Consider the following 12,322-nt stretch of genomic DNA (forward strand, 5'->3'; position numbering starts at 1 on the left):
TTTTTCATTGCAGGCATCTAGTGGTTTTTGTGCTTTTGAAGGTATTGTGATAAAAGTCCGGCATGTAATTTTCAATTAATTCGTAACAAACACTTGCAGGTTCATTTAAACTGGAGAAATCTCATAAGAAATGCCAGTCAGATACCCAGAGAGAATGAGAGATATAAAGAACGGGAAGGAAAGCCAACAGCCTCATCTAGAGCATGCTTTGCTTATGGAGCCATCTGTTTCTGATGGACAGTGTAAACCTACTTCTTTTCCAGCCCTTTTCCCCAGACTGAAATGGTGTACAACTGAAATTGTTTCTGACATTACATTTTCTGATTTATGGCAATCTTAGATTTCTGGATGTTGAAGTATGAGGCTATTCCTGGAAAGGTGAAGTAGGAAGGGCTAGTGAGATGTTCTGACAGCTCTGTAAATTCAACCTCTGGGGCCATAATCTGGAAGCAATTCTCAGAAATTGAACTGGTCCTCAGGCAAAGCATCCTGTGAATATCTGGAAGAAAGCTGCAGCCATAATCTGCAACCAGGTAAACTTCAGCACACACAGGAGGGAAGTTTCAAACAAGAAAGTAAAGGATTGAAAGGCAACAGTACTTCTAGTGATTGACTTGCCTGTGTGCGTCAACATCTAATTATCATAATACTGTACTGTCTTCATTTGTGTTTTCCTAATAGGGAAGAAATATCATGCTATATGTGAAAAAAAAAATGACCAAACCATGCTGAGTTTGAAGAAGAGAAATACAAGTCTTTGCCAAGTCTTTGCAGGAGTCAAATAACCACAGACCTTCCATTCGTCCCCACAGATATTTTTTCTCCTGGCCAAATGACAGAGCACAATCCAGGAATCTAATATATAGCAGAATAACTGAAAACTATTAAACTACTAAAAATTATAGAAGAAAACATTATGGCTCTCCATTAAAAAAGACTTGGAAACGTTTGTGTGAAATGCATTCATTTTGGTCTGGCTTTTGCAGTCTCTTAGCAGCCAGTGGTACAATTAAATCCGCCCCATTCCAGAAAACGTTTTCTAGATCCATTACAATGATGGAACTGTTGATGCCTTCAGATCCTCCCATTCTGAGCCTCTACCATACCTCGCATCGGTGATTATGCTACTGGTAACTCCATCTGACATAGGCCAGGGTTATGCATGTGGTATTTGGTGTTACCAAGGCTCTGTGAAGGGTGCAGGAGAGCATGGCCTTGAGCATGGCATCTCTCACCGGGGCTTCCTGAGCCTAGGCATTAGTGTGATTAGCAGGTGATGGACACTGGTTATCTGGATCTTGGCCATGGTACCTTCATAGCTGCCAAGTTCCTGGTGGCAATAGAAGCCAGGTTTTAGGCCCTGAATAATCACCAAGTTCTTTGAGAACTGAGAAACTCTCACAGTATTGCCCAGGAAAATCTGTTAATTACCATTTGTGTGACAGTTTCTAGACTGCCTGAATACATAATGAAATACATGCCATCTGATTTTGAGACATCAGACACCCTCAGGTGATGAGGCTGTGACGTGAATGGCACTATTTTCCTTTAGAGATAACTATTTTCCCATTAAGTCAATGATGTGGGTGTGCTGATCAAAGATGAACACCAAGGAAGGCATGCTGTCATTATGGGGAGACTCTTACCCCACCATCCCTAAAGTATCATGAGGTCAGTCCCCACCAGAACTTTATAAAACTAGCTAAAGTCCCTCTTTGTCATTATGTCCTAAGACTGACATGCACAAATAACAGTATCATACAGTACAGGAATGTAGTATGTTATTTAGTATCAAGACAATGTTAACAAGATGTCACTATTTAGTTGTTTTTTATTAGAAAACAAAAGGTGATTACTTTGCAAAGGAGCTAAATTATGGTATGATTCTATGATATCTCCTGTTTGATGAGGATACACTGACATCATGTGCCTCCTCTCTGTCAGGAATTTTTCTCATTAAACAACCTGTGCCTTCTACCATTGTCAAAAGATGGGTTCTTATTTGTGCTTGCATTTAACAGAGCATTAGTAGGTCTTTCCAGTAGAATATACAATTTGTTTTTCAACCCATGCCCTTTAAGGCTGTGCTTATGTTACATGCCTTTAGTTTCTTCCTAGCAGATGCTGCACAGCACTGGGAACAATGACAGACCTGCACACTGGTGCTAACCACTGGCTGCTTGAAATATGTTATTTTCTTTCATTTACTTCAAGCATATTATTTCCCTCTCTGCCCCCACACCCATATACACTTTGCTTCTTTTTGCTTATTCCTTCCTTTATTATATTTAGCACTACTCAAAATTGCTGCTAGCTTTCTTCCAATGTCCTTTGAACTTCACATAGTTTGTAGGTAAGGGTTAAATCCCTCTCCACCATGAATTAATCCTGGTTTCTGAGCTCCTTATTTATGCTTTTAGACTTCATTCCACTTCCGTAGGTAACTCTTTCCTAGTTATGACAACAAATACAGTTTACTGCTATTCCCACAAGGCTAGTTTTCCTGCTCTCCCTACTTCAGAGCGCTGCTCGGTGTGTGCTGTCCCAAAGCTTCTGCTGTGCTGGCAACTCTTTTTCTCCGGCTGTTAACCTAAAACAGCCTTTACAGAAGACTACTTTCAGCCATACCGTCACAAATCCCTCTCCGGGCCCACGCAGGCAGTGCTGAGGCACAGGCATCCTGCGTGGGGATGGCTGCACGCTCTCCCGCATCGGATTTGTGTGTCGGCTTCAGTGGAGGCTGGGTGGGAAGATGCCCTCGCCCCCCAGCAGTGCCACTGCGTTGAAGTGGCACGTCACAGTACTCGCACACAGCAGCAGGAACTCTTGGCTAGCTAGGAGAAAAGTCCTTCCCCTCTTGCACCGAGGCTCCTCGGTCACAAAATTCACCACCAGCGAGCAAACAAGGGAACAAAAAATCCAGGAAAGGAGGAGTGAAAAACTGTCAGATTGAGCCAAGAGACTGTACTGAACAAACCATGGCTGCGCTGGGTTTGTGACAACCTTCAGGCTGATAGTTTTGGGGGGTTGTGCAATCTTTCTGTACCCATTATTTACCACAAAAATTTGCTGTCTTTTGCACATTTCCAGCGAGGGGCATTCCCTGGTTTTTGTCAAAACAGAAAGAAAACCAAGGCAAAACACATGTATATGGTCTGCACCCCCATTTGAAGATGATTCCCTATAAACATGATATTTTTTGGTTATCCTGTTCTTAATTCAGCTTGATTTTTCTCCACCCACTTTCAAATGCGTTAAGCAATAAGGTTACCTCTCAAAGTGAGACCTGATTGTCAAAATATTGTTTAGATATCCTTTTCCTACTAACAAACAGACTATTGGTCTGAGGTCTGTGAGGAATGACAAACATAAAGTCTCTTGGTATTCAGCTACAGAGTCATTTGTCGTTGCAAAGCTGGATTTTGGTATATCATCCTGAGTTAGCCTTGGGATTTGCCAAGAACTTTTAAATTATCTTCTGTAGAATAAATTTATCTGTATTACACCAAGACCAAGTCCTTATACGTTTACAGGTATGAAGCAAATTTTTTGTTACCAAATATTGAACAGAGTAAATACGGTTATGAGTAAGAAACTTTTGTCATTGGTTTATGTGATTTTGAGGAGGGCATTGAGAGTGAGTATCAAACGTTACATGGCTGGCAGATAGACATGGAAATGTTCTTATATTCCTTATTGGTATACTTACAACTACAATTTATTAATATTGATAACACTAATTTAATGTCAAAGAAAATTAAGGTCCCCAAACCAATCAAGATAATTATATTTTAGAAATATTCACCATAATTTTTAAGTTATATTTTTCACAGACGTTTTAAGAGACTAAAGTCTAAAATGTTGCCATTTATATTTTACTTGGTTTTCTACCTGTTTGAGATACTCTATAGCAAAGATTTACTCAATCTGTAATTTAAGTGATTTCATTGGCTTTCTGTATTTTAATAAGAGATGCTAAGGATGTTGATTTAAAAAATTAAAGAAAAAATAATAAAATAATTTAAATATTTACTGATTTGTGTTTCTTTCCTTTCATAACTATACAGCTATCTAGTGTAGCTGATATGTTAAAATGTTATCAGTGAAATCACTACAAAACAACACAATAGCAATAAGTTAAACTCAAAAAACCTTAAGTGAAAAGGTACAAATGTCAATTCTCAGTATGTTTTTAATCTATTACAGTAATCCACCGTTAACATTTAGAAAGGTGACTTCTCAAATATTACTTGCATTTTGTATGTGTGCCTATGATAGTTTAAAGCAGGTTAACAGAGTCCCTAGGAAAGCTCTGCTGTCCTTACTGAGGAAATACAAACTCTCTGGAGTTATAATTTTTCACTCCTCCTCTTTCCTACCACAGTCTAACAAGCCAAGCTTGAAAGTCAAGGCAGCATCAGCAGGAGAAAAGAGAAATGATGGTGACAACAAATCCATAAAAAGGAAACTGGTGTTATGTCATGGACTGTTCCACCATACTTTTATCTCAGGGCATTGGCAATAACAGCTATATTAGCAAGATAAAACAAAGTATTTTTGCTGGTATGGCTTCCTTCCTTAGTAGAATAAACATTATTTGTAAAGCAAAACCAAATTTCTTGTCTTCACCAGGAGGACTTCCACTGAGGAGGAGATGGAGGCAAGCTAAACCAGCTGCATTTATCATCCTTCTACATTGGTGTGTCCTCCAGTGTCCCAGATACTGATCCTGCAGCTTCACACCATACTTGGTTAAAAACCAAATAAATTAATGGAAATGCACACCAATATTAAGGGAATCTGCATTTAAGACTAGTCATCAAAGGTTAGTGGATTAAACAGAAAAGTCTTATACCTTGCATCTCCTTTTCCCTATTTCCCTCCTCATGCTCTCCTGTACACACACTGTGAGTGCATCGCAATTGCTACTACACCTGGAGACTTTGAACCATCTCTGGTACCCCACGGGAGCATGTCAGGAAGGGCTTCTTACAAAACTGGTGAAAAGTGACCTGTATTTCATTAATGCTACAAGCTATACCTGGCTGTAGACTGGGGGAAATACCAACGACTTTTGGCTAAGGAAAAATAGCTTTTGTGTTTTAAGGCATTAATAATGTACGTAAGGATAACGGTTGAAAGATGAGCACTAGTACATAGCACACATAAATGTTTTGCTGGATCACAGGAATTTAGCTAGCAATGTGCGAAAGTGCATGTCCTCTGGTCAATCAGTCATTTTTTTAGAGGGTTTACAATTTTCCCTATGAAGAGGACAGTGCGGGTGTATTTATCCAGAATCAGAATGAGAAAGGGCCTGTTGAATCTGACTCGAGGCGGATGAGGAAAATCACCAGATCTCCAGGAAACCTCCTTCACTGTGGCTCCCGCTGCTTCAGTGCCGTTCTCGTGAACGTTCAGCACGGCTCTGTGGATCACCTGCAAGGACACAGAGCAAAACAGCCTCCAGCTGACAACCTGGCATTGAGAGAGCAGCCTGCCACACTCCTCCGTCTTGCCAAAGACGGGACCTGCCTCTCGGAAGGTCATCACCAGCCGCTCCCCTTCCCACCGCAGCGCAGTCAACCATCAGACAGACCACTCCTGCTAGCCTCTCCTTCTCTGAGTGTGCAGGGAATGACCCCCAAACAGCAGACAGACAAAGTGCACTCAAGATGACTGATGGCGAGAAACTCTGGAGGCAAAGAAACCTGGTAATTTAGCCTAGACTTAGCTTGGCCTCTGGCAGCTTCATGTATTATTGTGAATTTACCCTATCATCTAGCTGAAAAAAATAACTTTTTGAGAGTGTCAGAAGGGCAGGAATAACAGCCTTTTGCCCTCTGTAGGCAGAACTAGAGGAAATTTTACCCAAGCTAATGTGCTACCTTTAGCTAATATTGTTGAGTAGCCAAAAGAACATTTAATTACATGTATGCCTTCTTCCTCGTCCTCGAATCATGCACGTATAACCCCTTGTAAGCATGTTTGGCGTCAGGTTTAGGAAAGATAAGGCTTGCTTTGCCTCCAGACTGGAAGATGTTGGTGAATGAGTGATACTTCACAGAGACTGGGATCATCTTTTCATGGAATATTAATGTCAGGTTCCTGGGAACAGACAAATCGTGTGGCCTCTGTGTTTCATGTGCTGACTTACTTTTGAAACCATCAATCCAGGCTCCTCAGTAATCCCTGACAGATCAGCTTGTTCAGTGAACAGATCAATCATGCCCACTTCTTTGACTATCCTTTTCACATCATAGGTACCGGAAATAGAAAATTTTGGAATGTGCAGATGTATTTTTCTGTAACAAATAACACAAATAGGGACAAATTGTCATCGCTCCTTAATGGCTTCAGTATAATGACACTTCACACTTATTTTTCTAAACAATAAAAGTCTGCTCTCAGGATTCAGATAGCACTTCTAACCAAGTTAGCTATCTTATGTGGAGGGTTAGAGCAGAATGAGCCCGTGTTTTACTTTGCCTCCACAGTGGAGTTCAAGGAGTGGTGGGAAGACACAATTATACCAACCCCATGGCAAACAGAGCTACTACTGCCAGTCAGCAAGTCTTTTTCTAAAAAAGATCACAACTAACTGTCCTAAGGCTGTTTGAATATACAACAGGGCCTGGGACACCACAGAAATAGTTGCAGTAATGGTGAATGAGTAAAATTTCTGCTTTTATAGACAATACCCTCAACACCCTAGCACCCAATAGCTACTCCATTGTATTTTCACAATGCCCGTATGAAACTAGGGTCTGTTAACTTCATCGTGGTGCTAAGCAACTTGTGGTTGAGCCAGGAACTTAACCCAAAATGGATCCTAAGTTCAATGCCCTAGTTGTTCACTACCCGTAGCTCTTTTTCATTTTCCAACTGAGAAAAGGGAAGTCCTGCACAGAGAGGGACAATTAAGTGAATAGAGTTCAACAAAATAACCCGACTTTTAATATTTTGTCTTGGTGAGGTAAATGTTGATGATCTATGGCATGGTCACCTCTCACCTTAGCAAAACCACTTACCTGTCTTGGAGAAACTTTTCCCATTTAGATACAGTCCTTTTCAAGAGAGCATCTTCCACCTGCTTCATCTTCCCTTCGTCAGGCAAAACAAATAATGCTGCGGCATTTCCATTATAAGGTATCTGAACCAGCCAACAGGACAGCTCTTCATCAAAGTAATTTCTGTAGTAACCCTTTCGATACATCATGTCAACTTTTACAGATGTTTTCTGATCCACAAAAAAATCCTCCTGTTTTGTATATGAAGTACTGAAGGGTTTCTCCCAATGGGCTTATGACAAAAAGAAAAAGAATTTGATGGAATACAGAGAGAAATAGTCACAGTGAATAAAACAGCATCTAGCCTCACAGCCTTCCTTTGACTAGAGCAAATATCTTTTTCAAGCTACTGCATCCTCAGGTATTAATGCACTGCAGATTTTTTTTTTTTTTTTTTTAATTTCAGGTGGTTTAAGACAATTACAGACAGGTAATACTGAGAATACCATCTTTCACTACAGCATGAGTCTATAATCATATTAAGGAATTTACCAAACATAGAGATACCTTGACCTCCATTTATTAAAAATGTCCAATCTTTCACTCAATCGGGTGAGGACACATTTATACTGGCAACAGATATACATGGTTTTATAGCAATAGCTTCCAGATACTGAACATGGTTTCCTCCATTTAAAATATTGAAACTACAGTTTCTTTCTCTTAAGTTTTCATTATTTGTAATAAGCAGTAAGCAGTTAAGTTACAACCTTCGCACTCTTTGGTATTTCTTACCTTTAAAGAAGACATAGTTAACAAGAACCATTGCAGTGAGAGGATCAAGGTTTTCCACTAGTTTAACAATTTTCCCATTTGTCTTTTGCTCAATATAACTGTTGATCTGATTCTCAGCGCCAGAGGAGTTGTTAAAGTCAGTAGAAAAGACTTCAGATTCATAAAAGCTTTTGACATCATCCAAGAACTTCTGTAGTGGTTTTAGTGTCTCTTCTATAAAAAGGGCATTGCCCAGGCTCAACTGGAGCTCACTCTCTGAACGGTTCAGCATGTGGAGGAGTTGGCAAAAACCTTCATGTATTTCCTGCTCCTGAGTCTTTTTCAGGTTAAAGGCAAGCCCTTCCAGAATCTGCGTCAGCGTTGCTGACTTGGCACCGAGTGCCAGCATTGCAAAGGAAGCAGAGATGCTTATGGGTGAGAAGAAAATATTTTCATCAGTTGCTTCAGATGTGACCAGCTTGTAAAATGAAAATGCAAAGTCCGCATTGCTGGGAGCTAGTTTGACAAACGTTTTGTTCTTGACAGGATAAATTCCTTTCCCGTGAGAACTGTGTCCTGGGTAATATGTCCCTTTAGGATCATCCTGCTTATTGCTGTAATGAGGATGCTGATGACACTGGGCAACAGTATACAAACCAGCCAGCAATAAACACAAGGAGAAGGTGGGCTTCATTTTTCATTTAACTGTTTCTGGAAAAGAGATAGACATACAAAACATGGCATGGAAATTAATTTCTTCATGCTGTGTGCTCCAGCCAAATAAAATGAGGCTTTCAGAGCACACCTGTTCTCCAAAATCCCACACTTGAGTATTTCACATTCTGGATGCATCCCAGTGATCACCAGAAAGAATATACCTCCTGATACACTACTATGCTATTTATATAACCAAGTACTCTCTCAAAAGAGGTAAATTTGATCATATTAACTTATAAAAAAATAGGGTAGGACCGAATTTTTAAAAATTTGCAAATAACTGAAAACTTGTGACCTTTTCCCCAGAGTAATTTGTAAAAGCTCTTTCTGTACTCAGTACTGCAGGATGGCTACTGCAGGCCTGTTAGTCTTCCTGAAGTCAACAAATAATTAGATAATTAAATCAGTGTTAAATAAAAATGTGATATAAGCACAGATCATACTGTCTAGGACCAAAATTACTAAATATTTTTACAGTTTCTTCAGAGATAAAACGTTGAATCACTGTGGTTGCGAAGTCTATAGGCATCTTTGTTGTTTCCAAAACAATTTTTTTTTTAACCGTGTGAAGTATCTACTTCACTAGCAGCCAGTTCTTGCTGGATTTTTGGCATGTTTTGATATTTTGCATAACAGGTATATCTCTTGTTTTACATGTAAAAATGCACCCTTCCCAGACAACAACATAATCCCTCAAAATGAAATGTCCTAACAATCCAATGAAAAAACAAAAGAGTACTTACAGTGCTACAAAAGGGATCTTGCTGCGTACATCTGGTCTCATCTGCTCCTTCTTCTCTTCAGTACCATTGAACAGGATTAAGCAGAGCACCTCTGTTAATCATTAGTTAGCTCAAACAAAAATTGCCAGCAAGGATGCACAGCAAGCAGAAATGACGCTAAATATTCTGGACAGTTTGTCCAACCCAGACACAAGCTAATAGTGCGGGGTGGTGGGGCTGCGGACAAGAGGGAGTGGAGCAGGGATTGTATCTCCTGCTGCTTCCGTGCCTGTGGATTGACACAACAAGCCTGCTGCTGTGGGTACCTGGCGGGATAGCCGTACCCTTGGTGGCTGGAACTGAACGTTGTGACTTTGCATGAAGGCCATCCCTTGCCTGGGATGCTGGTTGCAGGGGACGAAGCTGCCAGCACAGCTCACCAGGGAGCTCAGCCTCCCTGCCAGGCCGTCCCTCGTAGCCTGGTCCTGGGGGACTGATCAATGGGATGGGGACACTGTCAGAGTCGTAACCTCTCGGTCAAGATTTCAAAATTGGGTTAGACACCTTTGGATTTAGAAAGCCCTTCTGCCTTAGCGCATACCTCAGTCACAACCTTTGACACCACGTTTAATGGTTTTGGATCTTTTCCTAAGGGGAGTAGACTGCATGTGATTGGTGAACAGTCTCTAGTTTTCTTTAGAGAGTAACATGTGACATTACCACCCTAGTGAGACATTTCCAGTCAAAACAGCTGTTCACTCATTGCTGTTGGCCATTGCCTGTGACCAGGTATTTGGGGAGTTGGAGGAGAATTTTCTCCTGGCTTTTTTAGGAAATACCCAACAAAAACACCACCGCTAAGAAACAACAGTTACATTGGGTGGTTCCAGAGACTGACTGCAAAGAAAGCCATGTGGCCAGCACAGACCTTTCTTCCTCAGGTTAGTCTTCTGTATCATACACGACTGAGAAGAGCCCCGGCAGCACACAAAACAGGCTGCCAATTCACCTTTCAGCTGGTGTTAAAGAACACATGCCGGCATCACTGGATTATATTCCGGGTTGAATATCTTATATAGACAGACCACTCAAGGGCAAACTAAGGCAGGAAATTAATTTCTTAACAGATCTGACTGCCTTTGTGGCACTCCTCTCCGTTTTACAGGATGGTTTTGTCAATCCATATATAGTGCCATTCCCATAATGTAGATGTGAAACATACAGTCTATATCTTGTTGATTCCACATTGCCTGAACACCCCAAAAGGATGATGGCAACCACCAGATTTTGAAGTGAGGGTAATATCCAAAATGCGTAAATCACTGAACCATTGCTAAGTAACTACAAACAGATTATGAATTGTCAAAAAATAGCTAGCAAAGCATACAATTACAGCTTATAAAACAGTGAATAAGATTTACAGGATGGAAAAAAAAAAAAGACCTTAAGTATTTCAAGTCTAGCAAGCTCTGTAAATTCCTACCAGTAATCCTAAATTTCATTAATAGAGATCAGCTTGTCTATTAGCAGTGACTGAGGAAGGAGATAAACGGAGGGATGGTCTGAAGGATGATTCTTTTTTAAGTGATGATGCATACAAGGACACAGATACCAATACAGATGGTCTTAGCTCTTTCTGGCACTGCCATAATGTTAAGATTTTTAACTTGTAGTCCAAATTCAGGACCTGTAAGGGAACTCTGAGAGGCAATCAAGAAAGACAATCCATCATATATCCATCCCCTTGGATTCACTCCTCTCACCATTGCATTTATCCTTGGAGCACCAAAGCAAAGATGTTCCCTGTAAGATTACATGTTACTGAATGTCACTGGTATCCAGTTCAAGGAAAATCTTTAAACTCTGCTATGCGGTTGCTGATGCTTATTCATATCTAGTTTTCCATCAAGGGGAAAGACACTGGGGAGACACCACAGCTGAGAGGAATGATGCAGGTCCTGCTGGGAATATTCTCCTGCAATAACCAAAGCTTCAGGGAAGAAATGGTTGCAGCTCTGAGGATTAAGCAACCATCTTACAGAGCAGAGGAAGGGAAGGTGGGGATGAGAGCCGGTGGGTAAGTGCCTGGAGAAGACAATGAAGAGGGAAGAGAGGGCATGTGTTCATACAGGACAGAAACACAGGAGTCATTAGAATATATCCAGTCCCAGAGGTGAGACAAGAGACTAGGATTTCTGTGTCTCTACAGCTGTGTCATTAAATTCCTGGCAAAACATGCCATGCTTAATCCCATTATTAGAGCCATTTTATTTTCTAAAGACCGAACATTTGGCCTTACAACCACAACACTCTGCTAATGTCCTTCTTTGGGATATAACAGACAATTTTGTACCATCAGTCTCAGTCTGTTACCAGAACCACACAGTGGAGATGAAATGATGTAGCATATCTTAACTTTAAAGAAAAATATAGATATACATAACCTCTGTTGCGAATAAAAGTTCTTTCTACTTTGCTTGTTATTCTTTGCTATTTCCTTTACTTTCTAACCAAAGGTATACTTATCAGCCTCAGAGATCTGGAAGCTGGATCTCTTTCAAGCTACCTTCTGATGCTATCTAAAACTACAGAAAGCAGGAAATGTTTATGTTGCTTACAATAGCAAAAACACATTTATTGTGGTCTATAGCTTGGAGAGCATCATGGGACTATGATTTGCAGCCTGACTACATCAAGGGATAACAATTCAGTGATGCCATGTTGCCCAGCAAGTAGCTAATTCATCCAGATTTTTCCAGGTCCACCATGCCAGAAAACTAGATATATAAAAGATAATGCACATAATTTCTTCCTTAATGTCCAAGACAGCCAACTCTTATTCTTTTCTGTTTTCTGGGGTTTCTTGTTTTTATAGCTTTATATTTTATTTCCTTTTGTTATATCATTTTCTACCTTGCCAAGATATTAGAAGAAAAGCATGAAAAAAAAAAAAAAAGAAAATCCCCCACTAATCAAAAAATTCAATGTGCTGGAAAAATGAAGCATATTTTCTCAGCAATGTTAAACTTTGGGGTTTTAATACTGAAATACTGACAACTTCATATACAGTTTCCTAGCATGACACTAACTGGTTATGTT

At 40.2% G+C, this 12,322-nt stretch overlaps 1 pseudogene; it reads right to left on the reverse strand.

Annotated features, from left to right (window-relative positions):
* Positions 1-5,235: 5,235 nt before the first annotated feature.
* On the reverse strand, positions 5,236-8,523 carry LOC104364512 (annotated as a pseudogene).
* Between the last annotated feature and the right edge of the window lie 3,799 nt (positions 8,524-12,322).

This window comes from Tyto alba, unplaced genomic scaffold (assembly GCF_018691265.1).
Source record: "Tyto alba isolate M040663 unplaced genomic scaffold, T.alba_DEE_v4.0 Super-Scaffold_18, whole genome shotgun sequence".
In the NCBI taxonomy this organism is placed as follows: Eukaryota; Metazoa; Chordata; class Aves; order Strigiformes; family Tytonidae; genus Tyto; species Tyto alba.